Source organism: Puma concolor, chromosome B1, assembly GCF_028749965.1.
Source record: "Puma concolor isolate L17-30 chromosome B1, mPumCon1.1.hap2, whole genome shotgun sequence".
Taxonomy (NCBI): Eukaryota; Metazoa; Chordata; class Mammalia; order Carnivora; family Felidae; genus Puma; species Puma concolor.
The window spans coordinates 173,845,982-173,861,315 of NC_141670.1; positions in this window are offsets into that span (position 1 = coordinate 173,845,982).

A 15,334-nucleotide genomic window follows, 5' to 3' on the forward strand; every position below is an offset into this window, starting at 1 on the left:
GGACTCCTATCTTGCACACCCACTATTGTTTTAAGGTTTTCTGTCCTACATAATTTAAAACTAATGCTAATTGACATATTAATTTATGAGATAAGCTACTGGCAAAAATGTTTTTAGAAGAGGGATGACAATAATATCACTGAATTGCTATCCAGAAGAAATGAGCAGAAAGTTGGGAGTTTGGGGCTGGCATGCAAAGGAAAACAGAAAGGCTGAAGAGAGAAGGTGCTAGCAATATGGTGAGAAGCCACGGCCACCAATGATTATTTGGGGAGGAGATGGGGGCTAAGATTTGACCAAACAAGTTTTAAGAATAAAGATAATTAATATTAAATATTAATTCACCTATTGTACTCTGCTGCAATGTAATTCCCTGATGTTACTAAATTCCCAGTAAAAATCTAATATACACAATAGCCTGGCATGAGCAGGTTTTTTAAAAAATCAAGGGGAAAGGGTCAAGGCAGAGTAAAAAAACAGCCTAAATGAAACTCCAAAAGGCTGTACATTCAGTGGAAGCTGAAAACAGAGCTTATAATAAGCAAAAGCTTCCTCAAATCCCCAGAAAAGTAGGCAGAAATGCTGTATTTCTCAATATGGAACAACTTTTAGAAGCAATATGGTACATATATTAGCATGTTTTATGTTATATATATATATATATTGCATATCATTTTTCTTTGTACCAGAAATAGAGTCATGCTAGACATATTGTTTTGCAACTTACTTGTGTTTTAACCAATCAATGTGTCTGGGACATCTTTACAAGTAAATTAACTTTGTCCTTTAAGAAACAGCATAGTATTCTATCATATGGAAGTACCATAATTATTTTAGTCCATATTGATGCAAATTCACTTTTTTGATATTGCAAATACCAATTTGGTACTGCAAAGTGGTATTTATACTTGTGTAAACCAATGTAACACCTGAATGCAATTGTGCATTAGCAATTAAATATTCCTGGAATGACAGGAAGAGAGACTTTGCAAAGTTTCAGAGTAGATATATTTTTTATTGTGGTAGCTCTTACCACATTGCATTCCGGAGAAGTCTCCAAGTGATGTATGAGTGCCTATTTGCCTGTACACACTAGGTGTTATAAGTCTTTTTCCTTTTTGCCAGCTGAAAAGTGCTATCATGTTATTTAGTGAGATTTAACATCTTTTCACATATTTACTGGTCATCTGTATTGTTTCCCTGAAATGCAGATTTATATCTTGTGCCTGTTTTTTCTATTAAATTATTTATTTATTGTTTTCATACTTATTTAGAAAAATGTTTATATGTTAAAGTTATCAATAACTGGTCTTATATATTTAACAAAAGTATCTCTTGGTCTGTCATTTGTCTTTTAATTTCATCTATGTTGTCTTTTGCCATGCACAATATTTTAATTTTGGAAATTACTTAGATTTTGCCACTCCAAAGTGTAAACAATATTTTCCAAGCTATCATTCTATCAAAATTATATGGCAATGATGTAATAATTTAGAGTACAATCTCTAGCACCAAACTGCCTGCGTTTACATCTTAATTATGCTGTATAGCTTCGGGAAAGCTATTTAACTTCTAAGTGCCTTGGTTTCCTCAAATATTAAATGGGGATAAGAATAATATCTATTCCCCAGAAGGCAGTTGGGAGGATTAAATGAGTTAGTACATACTAGGTGTTCAGAATACTCCTTGCAACACAGAAAGTTTCAATAACCATTAGCTACAGTTATTTTGCTGTGTCTTAATGACAGTAGGTTTCCAAAGTGTTTTAATATCTGAAATAGCCCACAAATAAACACTCAAGAAATGCATCCAATCCCAATAATGGCCTTAACCTTTCTGCCACCTGCCAGAAAAATGAAACTCAGCACCTGAAGACAGAAAACTGAAGGCTGCAAATAAGAAGGACAGGGTGCCACAGAGCAAATTAAATAGAAGTACCAGCTGCAAAACTCAACAAGCTATAAGGAAATGGGAGAACATAAGGTAGTAATTATGTTTCATCTGTGAGTCTTCCCCTGACAGGGCTCTCAAACAGCAGCTGCACAAACATGTCTCATCCTTTCTGACACAAATGTGCCGTTCACATTCAAAGGAAACTCATTTCCTATACATTGAACCTACTATACATTTAGTAAGTCTCAGGGACTGCCTTGTGTTCAGACCTTTCAAAAGCTTTGTTTAGTCTTGGGCAACTTTATGTTGTTATTTAGAGAGCCTGATCATTGTCCTGTCAGCATTGTGGCTGGAAGACGAAGATTGTTCGTTGTTTTCACGACGCTAAAGTGTGCCCACATTTTGTTAATAATCACTGGAATCTCCAGAAAGGCACATGTTGCCCAAGTACTGCTAGTTATTATTATACTTCTTGAATCTCTTCCATATCTGTGAGTACCTTTTTTGTGCCTAAAGCTGAATGGTGTTTTCTTAATGAGTCTACAAGAGTCTTCTCCATGATATTTACATATAGCTGAAGGAACAGCTTTTGGTTTTACTGACCAACTCTTGTTATATTTGTATTTATTTCTGATTTTTGTCTATTTCATTTGTAATGATACAGGCAACAGAAAGGTAAAGACTACTTTTGAATTTCAGTACTCATTTCTGAGCAAGCAATTCATCCCCCTGTTACTTTCTTTGATTTACTCTGTTGTTTGTTTTCTGGTTGCTCAAGTGAAATGCTCAGTCTTTTTCTTTTCAGTTGCTCTCATTTCATAATAAAAGCACTTGGTGATAGCAACTTTATTTGAATTTCAAAGGACAGAGTGACCCAGGAGACATCTAGGCTACAAATGATTTATAAAAATAGAGTTGCTCTCTCAAAAAAGGCCTGTGTGCCAGATGAGTGCCGAGAAAATGGTAGAACATTAGAACCGGGAGCAGCCTCAACAAGAGCCTAAGTCCTAAGCCCTACAAACGGGGACTCTGATCACAGGCAATGAGATAATTTGTCTGATATTAAAAAGTCACATATCCTCACACTGACCTGTGCTCTTGTTGAGCAAGAAGTCTTAAAAAGCCAAGCCAAGTCACCTCTTTCCTTCCCTTCCTTCCCTCTGCATGATACCAGATCACCTTCTATCGCACGAAGAACCCAGTTGACTCTTTCATCATCAACCCACATTCAAAATACTGTGCAAATTCTGTTTTCAAAGTTGAGCTTCAGCCAGATACTGCCCCGGGCTTCTCTCTCCCCTCCAGATTAGAAACTGGAGGAAACTTGTGGAAGGCAGAAGAATAAAGTTGGCTGCTTTGTGAATTCTACATGCAAACACTGGGAGCTTAGATGATTAAAAGTTAACTCAGTGAAAAAAAGATATGTCACAATTATTTGGGCCTCTGTCATGGTTCTACCCTTCTCACATTTTCTCCCACTCGCCACAGAGTGACCTCATTGCCTTAATCCTGCAGATCTTCACCTCCTCCTCCCCCTCCTCCTTCTTCTTCTTCTTCTTCTTCTTCTTCTTCTTCTTCTTCTTCTTCTTCTTCTTTTTCATCTTCATCTTCTTTTTTAATGTTTATTTATTTTTGAGAGGTGGAGGGGAGGCAGAGAGAGAGGGAGATACAGAATCTGAAGCAGGCTTCAGGCTCTGAGCTGTCAGCACTGAGCCTGATGCAGGGCTCTAACCCACAAATGGTGAGATCATGACCTGAGCTGAGGTCGAATGCTTAACCGACTGAGCCACCCAGTCACCCCAATCCTGCAGTTCTTAACCAAAGTTGGGGGAGACAGGGGTATGCCTGACAGAATCACCTCGGGAGTTATTTTGTTGAAATTATATACTCTCTGCTCCTTGAATCATAAACAAGGATCTAATCAAAGAAGAGGGGAGATAACAAAAGATGAAAAGGAGTCTAGGAATCTAGTTTGGAAATAATTAGAAATGAGGACAGATGTTCATCACAGTATCAGTGATGAAAACTGATCAACGTGAATGTAAGACGACAGGAAAATAAATTACATTATAGTAATCCACATTATGGAGTATGTTTATAACTATTGCAACTAATATTTTCAATAACATGAGAAAAGACACATGGTTTAACTTTCACTGCAAAGTGCAGGATACAAAAATATATGTAAAATATGATTCCAACTATTTATATGTTTAATGTATATATGTAGCAAAAAGTTTGGACAGGAAGACACCAAAATGCTAGGAGATTTTTGTTTTGAATGGGATTAATGGAGAATTTTAAAATTCTTTTCTCTTTATAAACATTTTTGTGTTTTCACTATTTTTCTCACAAACATTATTGCATTTATAATCAGAAACAAATCAAGAAAGGTTTATAGGTAAGAACTTCAAATATGTACCTTCTATATCTTATAATCAGTTCCGCAGAAAGAAAAGAAATAAGGAAGATGGGGAGGGGAGGAGAAAGTTCTAACTCAGAGAAAAGGAAGTATTGGTTTACCAGTACTGGTGATATTCAAAATATTTATTGAGAGTCTGGCCGAGGCTCCACGCAATGAGAACACAGGATGCCTGTAGCTAACTGGTTCACTCACACCGTGTATTCTCACTGAACGTCAGCTTTTCAGGCTCACTTTACAAGGGAAGGTGTTAGGAATATCCTGACCACTACTCTGAGGATTTGAATCTGTGCATGGTCTCCTTGCACAGAACAGGTCTCCCTCCATCTGCCTCTGTCAAAACTCTGTTTAGGAGTTTCCTCTTTCCTGGCTGTCCCAGCAAAAATAAGCTTCCTCTGCTTCCTGGTAGCCTTTTCCCCCATATCTCTAATGTAGTACTCATCATAAATGCTGCCTCATACTATAGCAATCGCGTGTCCTATCGTCTTTCCTGCTATTCTGCAAGTCCTCGAGGGCAGGGGGTATATCCCCATAGTACCTAACATGGGAGAAGTCACATGTGAGTCCTCATACAACTATATAAAAAGCAGGGCTCCTTGACATCATGGTGTACCTTCCAGAAAGTCCATGGGATTAAGGTAGCCAATTGCCTTTTGCAACTTTGGATGAAGGTTTGTTCACATCCAGGATCTGAGCAATTTACTGAGATGGAAACACAGACACGTTTCCTAAACCAGCCCCTCTGAGATGAGGGAAGTTGGCCTGACTGTAAGAGAAGCCTCTACTGATGGTAAAAGTAGAACTAGATATAGGTGGGGTCCCTCCTTTATTCTGGGGTAGGGGGAGTCTAGGGGAGCAAATAGGCAACATCAAGGAGGCGTCACTTGGACATACTCTGAAATACCTCTACAGGGAATACTGGGTGGTGCTTTTGCAAAATGACTAAAAAGTTCTCAGCTTTGGAACATCATAGATTTGATATAATCATTCACTCAGTCAACAAACATTAATACTACATGGTTAGACCTTGTGCTGGATATTGGGTGGTTATAATATATGATAATACATGCTGTTGGGAAGGGTACATGAAATGACACTCACAGATTTAAACACACATAGCTGAGTAAACTGATTTATACGCACAGTATTGATTTACTAGGACTGCTCTAACAAAGTACCACAGACTGGGTGGTTTAGAAAAAATATTTTTTAACATTTATTTATTTTGACAGAGAGAGAGAGAGAATGAGCGGGGTAGGGGCAGAGAGGGAGACACAGAATCCAAAGCAGGCTCCAGATTCTGAGCTGTCAGCACAGAGCCTGACGCGGGACTCGAACCCACGAACCGTGGGTTGGACACTTAGCCAACTGAGCCACCCAGGCGCCCCCAGACTGAGTGGTTTAAACAACAGTAATTTATTGTCTCCATTCTGGAGGCTAGAAGTCCTGAGATCAAAGAAGGTATCTAGGGTTGTTTCCTTCCGCAGGCTGTGAGAGAGGGATCTGTTCCAGGCCCCTCTCCTCTTAGCTTGTGGATGGTATCTTCATCCTGAGTCTCTTCACATTGTCTTCCCTCTATGCACAGCTCTGTGTCCAAATTTCCCTTTTTGATAAGGACACCAGTGTATTAGGTTAGAATCCATTCCCTCTGTAAAGATGGTATCTCCAAGTAAGATCACATTCTGAGGTACTAGGAATTAGGTCTTAAACATATGAATTTTGAAAGGATACAGTTCAACCCATAATACCCACCTAACAGATAATCCAAAGCTAAACCTAAATGTCATCAGACAGCCTTGAACAGCTTCTCTGACCATGTTACATGAGGACTATCACTCAGCATCATCCCTGGGAGCAAAGGTATCAGAGACACCAATCACAGCAACAATAGGTAACATACAAGACGGCACTCTCCTCCTTCCAAGGAGATTGGCAGCCTTCTCCTTGAGCTTGGCTCCTGTTTTCCTGTCTCGTTCCTGGCAGCAGGGTTAGTCCAACAACAAACAATATGATAGCATGTCCTGGCACTTCACTTTGGAGGGCTTTTGCCAAGGGCAAAAGACAGCCTGAGAAAAGGAGAAGCCCAGTCCTTTAAATATGCAACCCAGCAAGATAGGCTAAACGTACCTAAATGCCTCTCTCAATGCCCCAGATATCTGGTAAAATCATTAAGTTCGACACCACCAAATAAAATATGTCAATCTGCTTTTCTGAAATATTAAACCTGAATTCTCAAATACCAAAAAATATTTAAACCTCTCAACTGTAAACATGTGAAAAATATATTTTATATCACTTGTTCCCTAGTTTCAATCACTTTCCAGTACACCAAAGAGGAACTAAAGTAGAAAAGACATCACTGAACAAAATGAGGATACTTTAAACCAGATGTACTGTCTTAAATGGTTCATGACACATTAACTCAATCACTTAAGTTAATGCATAACTTGGTATAGCTATTGAACAGGAAATTATCTCATTTGGTAGCATCTGGTCAAAAAGATACAGCTGAAAAAATATATATAGTCAACGATTTCCAGGGGCACCTGGATGGCTCAGTCAGGTAGGCATCCAACTTTGGCTCAGGTCATGATCTCGCGATTCATGAGTTTGAGCCCCACATTGGGCTCTGTGCTGACAGCTCAGAGCCTGGAGCCTGCTTCTGATTCTGGGTCTCCCTCTCTCTCTGTCCCTCCCCCACTCACGCTCTGTCTGTCTCTCTCTCTCAAAAATAAACAAACGTTTAAAAAAAAAATTTCCTATAGAGCACAAAAACAGATGAGGTCTGCTGAGCTCATGTTCGTATCCTTACTAGAAGTCCACCTGGTTCATTTTCTGTTTTATTTGTGATCTTTAAATATATTACCACAGTGAACACTTATGTTGGCGTGGTATGTGTGTTCAGTGAGTAAGTAGGCAAAAATAAATAAATAAGTTAATTAATTAATTAATAATTTAAGGTTATGATTGAGGGTGGATTAAAGACTCCAAGAAATCCAGTTATTAAAATTTGGTATGAAAAAGATACAGGAGTTCCCTTTAAACCTCAAATGTATCTGGTTAGTATTCTGAATCTCCTCAGAAGTATGAACCAAATGAAAAATGCTTAAAGCATTAACTACCAGTGCGCTCTTGATAAGTTGTAAAGGATTCATGGGCTAATTTCTGACCTCTAGTGGTAAATAGGATTCTCAAATATATTATACTCCATCCTGAATTACTGCTACCATTATGGAGAGAATCCATCTATAAAGTATTAAAAGGAAGACAGTCACCCACAATTTCAGAGGGCAGTCATTAATTAATTAATGTATACATAACATTTATTATTTCATTAATTATATTTAGTGTGTGTGTGTGTATACACATATATATACACTGAGTTTATTGTTTGTTTAACAACAGTACATCATGGAATGCTCTTGAAGTTAACTGGTATAGATCTGTGGCAAATTGTACTTTCCAAAAATAGCCACAACAATATACCCAGTCCCACATGCTGTTCCAGAACGTGGCCACTCTCCCACAAAAATGTGGAGTCAAAAAAAATAAAAAATAAAATAAAATAAAATAAAATAAAATAAAATAAAATAAAATAAAATAAAAATATGGAGTCTATTTCCCTCCTCTTGAATTTTGGTGAGCCTGTGACTATCTTGACAAATAGAATGTGGCAGAAGTGATGCTATCTGACTTCTAAGACTTGGTTAGTAAAGATGATATAGCTTTAACCTATTTCTATCTCTTTCTTCTTCTCCTCCCTCTCCCCCTCTCCCTTCTTCTTCCCCTTTCTCTTTTCCTCCTCTTCCTTCTTGCTCACTCCTCCTCCTCTTCCTCCCTCCCTCTCTCAGCTACCATGTTATGAGGACGCCCAGGTTACCCTGGGAGCCCATGTTCTAGTAGACGGCTCTAGTTAAGGTCTCAGCCAACAAGCCAGACTGCCATACATGTAAGTGAATGAGCCTCCAGATAATTCCAGATCTCTTCCATGAAGCACACTTCTGCTTTCCACATGAGGCCTCAGACACCACGGAGATTGGACAAACCATCCCCATGATTTCTCTCTACTCTGCCTCATCCAAATCCCTGACCCACAGAATCCATGAGCATAATAAAATTCTTGTTTTACGTCAGTAAGTTTGGGGGAAACTTTGTTACAATAGATTACTGGAACAGAATTGACTTGTCCTTTCTAGTAGCTGTATAGTGTTTTACAGCATGGCTATAATGCTGCTTGTTTTATCATTACATTTGCAAAGGTATTCACTTTGTTTCCAATTTTTCCTACTACAAGCATTACTACAATAACTATCCTTGAATATATATCTTGAGAATTGTAGAGTAGAATTGCCACGTATTTTGATTTTTACAATTTTTTTACCCTCTGGTTCATAAGGGGTTTATTTGGGGGGGGGGTCTCTTGATTCATTTATTTTTGCTACTATTTTCTACATTTCGTTAATATAAGACTTTGTTTTTTATTAATTTTCTCTTCTACTGTCTTTTATGGTTATTTTTCTAATTTATTAAGATGAACACGGGTTCTTATATTTTTCATCTTTGCTTACAGCTTTCATGGGTCTTGTAGGTTTGGTTATGCTGGGTTTTCCTTTTTTTGCTTTAAAGAGCTTACAATTTCAATTTTAGTTTCTAATTTGATCAAGAAATTATTTCAGAGGGTAGTTTTAAGTTTCAAATAATTGGTTAAATTATCTTTTAAAAATTTGTTTCTAATTTCATTAATTTTCTTCTAATTTCATCAGATAATGTCACCTGTAGAAGTCTCTACTTTTAAATTTTTAGTGTGTGTGTGTAAAAGTTTATGATTGGTTTTGTAAGAAGTCAATGGCCATTTGGAAATACATATTAATCTTTGTTTAAAGAATGTAAGATTCTCTATATATTTACTAAAGTTACATGTGTTGATTATATGCCTTTGTATATTTCTTAATTTTTTGTCTACTAAATCTACTTCTGAAAACAGTATACTACAAATCCACTCTAATTTCATTTTTATGAAATTATCTTTACTAATATTTTGGTTTACATATATTTAGCAATTATGTTGTTTGATGCATATCTTCATATGTTATGTCCTTCATAGGAAATGTTCTTCCTGTTCATTAATAGTTCCACCCGTCTGGTGTTAATATTGCCTCTCCTAGTTTTATTTACTTGCATTTGTGTGGTATTCCTTTTCCAATTTCTATCTTTTAGAACATTTCTTTATTATGTTAAGTGTTCCCTATGGACAACATATAGCTAGGTTTGCTTTTAATCTAATATGACAGTCTCTGTCTTTTGATACGAAAACTGAGCTCATTTGCATTTAATATAATCTCTGACATTCTTGATTTTATTCCTTCTCTCTTGCTTTTGCTTACTATTGAACTATAATAACTATACTATTGAACTATAAATTTCCCTACTGCCTTAGTTTATATTTACTAGTATGATCAAGTTATAATTCATTGGGGCACCTGGATGCTTCAGTCAGTTAAGCATCCGACTTCATCTCAGGTCATGATCCCACGGTTTGTGGGATCTCACGGTCCGTGTCGGGCTCTGTGTTGAGAGCTCAGAGCCTGGAGCCTGCTTCAGATTGTGTGTTTCCCTCTCCCTCTGCCTCTCCCCCATTTGCACTCTCTCTCTCTCAAAAATAAACAATAAAAAAATTTAAAAATTTTTAAAAAGCTATAATTTATTCTTTTTCCCCTTATTAATTTCAAAATGATATCATACTTTCCTATTCCATTAGTAGTTATCTTCCTTTTTATTCTCTGAAAAGATACAATTTCCCCATCATGTCAGTCTATCTCTGGATACTTTCCCTCCACTTTAGTAAGATAATACTTCTATAATGCTTTTGCTTTCCACTCTCCTTCTCCCAACCTTACCTTTTGGGTTTTGGTGAAAATTTTTACAACTTTTGCTTCCAGGCTTTTATTAGTGGAGTCCCATTTATCTTAAGAGTCTTTATTTAACACATATAATACATAGTCCCAGTCATTCCATTATTATCCATGTATATTGCAAGGCTCAGTGTTCACTCACCACTTTTTCCTCTCTACTTCACCTTCTCTTTCTTGGGATCTCTATTCTCATTAATTTGTTGTTTAGTTACAGCTCTTTTTTCACAGTTTCCTTGGATGGGGGTTGAGTGATATATTCTTGGAATCATTACATTTCTGCGTTCCTTTCCCCTTGGCAGGTGAATGGTGCTAGGCTGGAAAGATACCTACCTCTTGGGTTACATTCCTTTTCTCTTAATAGGGATAGACATTATTCCATGGTCTGATGCTAGTCTGACTCTTTTCCCTTTGTAAATAATTTCTTCTTTCTGTCTAGAAACTTACAAGATTTTTCTCTTCAACTGTGGGAATCAGGAATTCTGTCAGAATATGTTTTAAGTGTGGGGCACCTGGGTGGCTCAGTGGGTTAAGCATCCGACTTCGGCTCAGGTCATGATCTCACAGTTTGTGTTGACAGCTCAAGCCTGGAGCCTGCTTTGGATTCTGGGTGTCCCTCTCCCTCTCTGCCCCTTGCCTGCTCATGCTCTCTTTAAAAATATTTTTTAAAAAATTAAAAAAAATTTTTTTTCAAAGAATATGTTTAAGTGTGTGCCCTTGGCATTTTCAATGGCAAAAACAAGTCTTCATTCGGCTCAGGAAAATTTGCATCTATTAAATTTTGTTTTTCCCTTGTCATTTACTCTGGAACTCCTATTAGATCTCTAGATTTGTCCTCTTTCTTCCAGCAGCTAAAGAAACCATTTAAGAATTTGAAAGGTATATTAATGCCTTTCCTAATAATACTGGATCATCATCGACATCGGCTAAACTATCTGATTATAACATCTGGTACTAGAATGCAACCTAAAGTGAAATATAATAATATGCATATCATTTGCACACTAGATAATCCACTCTATCAAGCTTGGCTTTTTGTACTGTATTTTAAAATATGCATCTATTAATTGAATTATGCCTATTTTAAAAAATATTTTATGTCTATTTATTTTTGAGAGAGAGGGAGAAACAGAGCGTGAGCAGGGGAGGGGCAGAGAGAGAGGGAGACACAGAATCTGAAGCAGGCTCCAGGCTCTGAGCTGTCAGCACAGAGCCCGACACTGGGCTCGAACCCACGAACTGCAAGATCATGACCTGAGCCAAAGTCGGACGCTCAGCCGACTGAGCCACCCAGGCGCCCCTGAAAAATATTTAAAAAGCAATATATACACAGGTTTGTTTTTTTTTTTTTTAATCTGTTCAGGTAATGAAAGTAAAATCTCCCTCTCCTATCTCTGACTCCCCAGGCCCACCCCTAAGGTAACCTGCTCTTCACACTTTCTCACAAAACCTTTCAGAAATTCTTCATGTATAACAGGGACAAAAATTATTGCTGTGGAAGTATCCATAACTTCTTTCCATCCTCCTACCTACCAGAAAAAAAATTTTGACATTTGCACCCTGATGCCTTCCCACCTCCCCTTGCCTCAGTACACAGATGGGATAAATAGGATTGGGGAACTTATAAATGAAGAAGCAAAGAAGTTGGAGATTTACATCCAAAAAGCGCAGGCTTACTCACTACAGGGAGAAAAAAAAAGAAAAAAGAAATGGAAAGAAAGGTAGAGAGGTGGTAGATGAGGCCTAGCACTGGCAAAGATGAGAGAGGATTTTGGTAAAAGGGGGAAACAGAGGCTTTGAGGTATCTATAGGATATGAGAGGGTGGGAGACAGAAAGACTGTGGAAATGCAGACTTAGATGTTTGTGAAAGTTATGTTTTATATAATTTATGTTGTATAAAATACAAGTGTTTCATAGAAGTTTTTTGAAGAATACAAATATTAAAATTACTTTCACTGTCTTATGAGCATGGTACCCTCTGAGGCTGTCATTTGAGGCCCAAAATCTATTCTGTTCATTTTATGTGTGGGTTTGCCTTCAAGTGTGTGTGTGTGTGTGTGTGTGTGTGTGTGTGTGTGTGTGTGGTGTGTGTGTGTGTGTGTGTTTAGAAAGAGATGTATAGTATATAGGTAGATGTATCTACATGTATCTTTAAAAAAAATTTTTTTTACTGTTTTTTAAGTAAGCTCTACATCCAATGTGAGGCTTAAACTCAGGACCCTGAGATCAAGAGTCACATGCTCCACTGACTGAGCCAGCCAGGCACCACTATATATATCCTTTTTGAAAAACACAAAAATGTAAATACACTTTTGCACCTTACTTCTTTTCCCCTTAAATATATAGACTGGTTTATTTATATCCTGCCTACTTCCTAAAAAGATGTGATTAGCTTACAATAAAAATTTTTAACATGACTCCAAGGACAAGAACCAAAAAGTAGAAAGGCCACAAGAGAAACTATATTCAGAAATTCTAGCTAATAGTTTCATTTCATGAATGTCAGAAAAAATTAATGTTACTTTAAAAATAGGAATCCTAAGTAGCCAAATTTTTGAAAGGAAGAAATTAATTTTACCTAAGAAAAGACTGAACAATGAAAAGAAACACTTAGCCCAGATCCTAAAAAGACAGTGGGAGCTTCCTACTACACAACCCCATCCATTTCAGAATCTTAGCAAAGAGATTCAGGCAAGGGCCATCAATTCTCAATTGTTTATACAAACAGAGATATACAAGCCAAGATCATCAAAAATAGTGGATAACTTTTAAAGTATATTTCATTGGTTTTTATATATCCAGATGGGTAAATGATCAGGAAAGAAGTGGCTTCAAACAAAACAAATGAAATCCTACTGCAAATTGTTTCAGAAAGACCTGGGAAAGTATTCATTTCCCATAATCCTCTCAGCTCCTACTGATGACCCCATCCATCTCATCCCTCCAATATGTGCAAAACAGTAGATTAAAGCAAAATAATCCTTATAAATCTTTCCTCGAAGTGGAGCTGTGTTGAGTCAGATCCTATCAGTGTGAAGGATGGGGACCATGCAAATAAAGAAAACATGTTTTAATCCATCCATACTTTAGGCAGATGGCTTTCAATCTTCCCTTCCACTTCATTGCCTGTCACCTTCCTGTCCTAGTATGTACATAAAATAGATGATCCGGAAATTTGATATCACTTCTGTGACCTTCTCCACTCTGATAATCATCATCTCCATGCTCAGCCACAAATCAAACTATGTTGGGAACAAATATCCACACCCTAATATCTTGAACTCTGGTATTCCTTCCCTTCCTACAACCTCCTTCCACCTTCCCTCTCCCCAGCACTTTCTGAATCTTTTACCTCCATGATACCTTCACTATTCACCTCCATTTCCTCAATCTATCAGCCCCTCTAGATTCCACTGTGACTCCTTACCCAGTCTGTACCTCACAATCAACCATTTCAACTTTATACATACAGCACCCTAAATTCCTTCTCCCTTCCTTTCCACACTGACTCCCTGCCATACCTGTTTGACAATCACTAACCTTGCATAACCCAACTGGTGTCTCTGTTTCTCCTCCCTTCTGAAAATTGTTGGAGAAAAATCACTTGATACAATAAACAAGTACCAGGTGTTTAGGATGTGCAGTTCTCGATCTAAAACCTGGCTCTGCTATTTATTAGCTGGGAAAGTTTGGGCAGGCAACGTAATCTCTCTGAACATCTGTTTCCTTATCCATAGAAAGGGGTATATCCATTAGGACACTTGCAGCTGTAACAGAAAATCCAATTAAAAGTAGCTTACTGTCTCCTTTAATAAGATGGTTAAAAATCAGTTCCAGGGTTAATTCAGTGACTCAACGATGTCATCAAGAACAAAGATTCTTTCCTCTTTCTGCTCCACTATCCTTAGCACATTGACTTGGGCCTTACGTGTATTTCTTCATGTTACAACATCAGTGACTGCAATTCCAGGCATCACATACAGACACCAAGTCTTGCTGAAGAAGAGTGCACTTCCTCCCATGTGCCTTGCTGTATTAGTGAAGAAAATCTTTCTAGAATCTTTCTAGAATTCTCCTTAGGTTCCTTTGTCTTGGTCATATATCCACCCTTTAGCCAATCATTGGCAAAGGGAAATGGGATTACCATGATTGCCTTTTTGACCAATCATAATTCACTTTCTGGGGCTAGAGAGGAGGCAAGCTTTCCTAAGCACATTGCCACTGGATAGCTAAACAAAAAAAGAAAAGCATGATAATAAGAATATGTGTTGCATAGGCCAACAACCTCTGTCATTTGGGCAATAATACCTACTCCACAGGGTGTTTATAAAGATTATATTGGATACATTTGCTAAGTACCTAGTGGTGCCTGGCACATGAGGGACATGATGATTTTTAAAGACATCCACAAATTCTTTAATATTCTTTCCCTCAAAAAGTAGAACTAATCCCCCTACCCTTGAATGTAGACTGCACTTAGCGACTGGGTTCTAACAAATAGAATTTGGCAAAAATAGTGGTGTGAGATTTCCAACACTAGGTCATAAAAGTATTGCAGTTTGTTTTGCTCTCCTGGGTTGCCCACTCTGGAGAAAGCTGCCATGTTGTAAGGACACTCAAGCAGCCTATGGAGAAACCCACACAGGGAAAAACTGAAGATAACCAACAACCAGAACCAATTTACAAGCCATGTGAATGAGTCATCACCATGGAAGTGAGTTTCTCAGGCCCAGTCAAGCCTTCAACAGACAGATGCCCCGAGGCACATCTCGGCTGCAACCTCATGAGAGACTTCAGCCCAGAATGACACCAGCTAGGCCACTCCAAGAATCCTGGGAAACTGAGAATAATCATTTTTGTTGTTTTAAGCCACAAAATTTTGAAATGATTTTTTTACATATCAATAGGTGCTTAATACAGATTTTGGTAACAAAGAGGGGTTCTGCTATAACAAAAATGTTTTAATGCAAGAGTAGCTTTGTAACTTGGCAGTGGACAGAAGCTGGAAGAACTTTGAGGAGATAATTAGTGAAGGCTTAAAGGGCCTTGAAGAGACTGCAAGTGAGGGCAGTAAGGTTCATTAGTTTACTGTGACAGACCAGGTAAAAG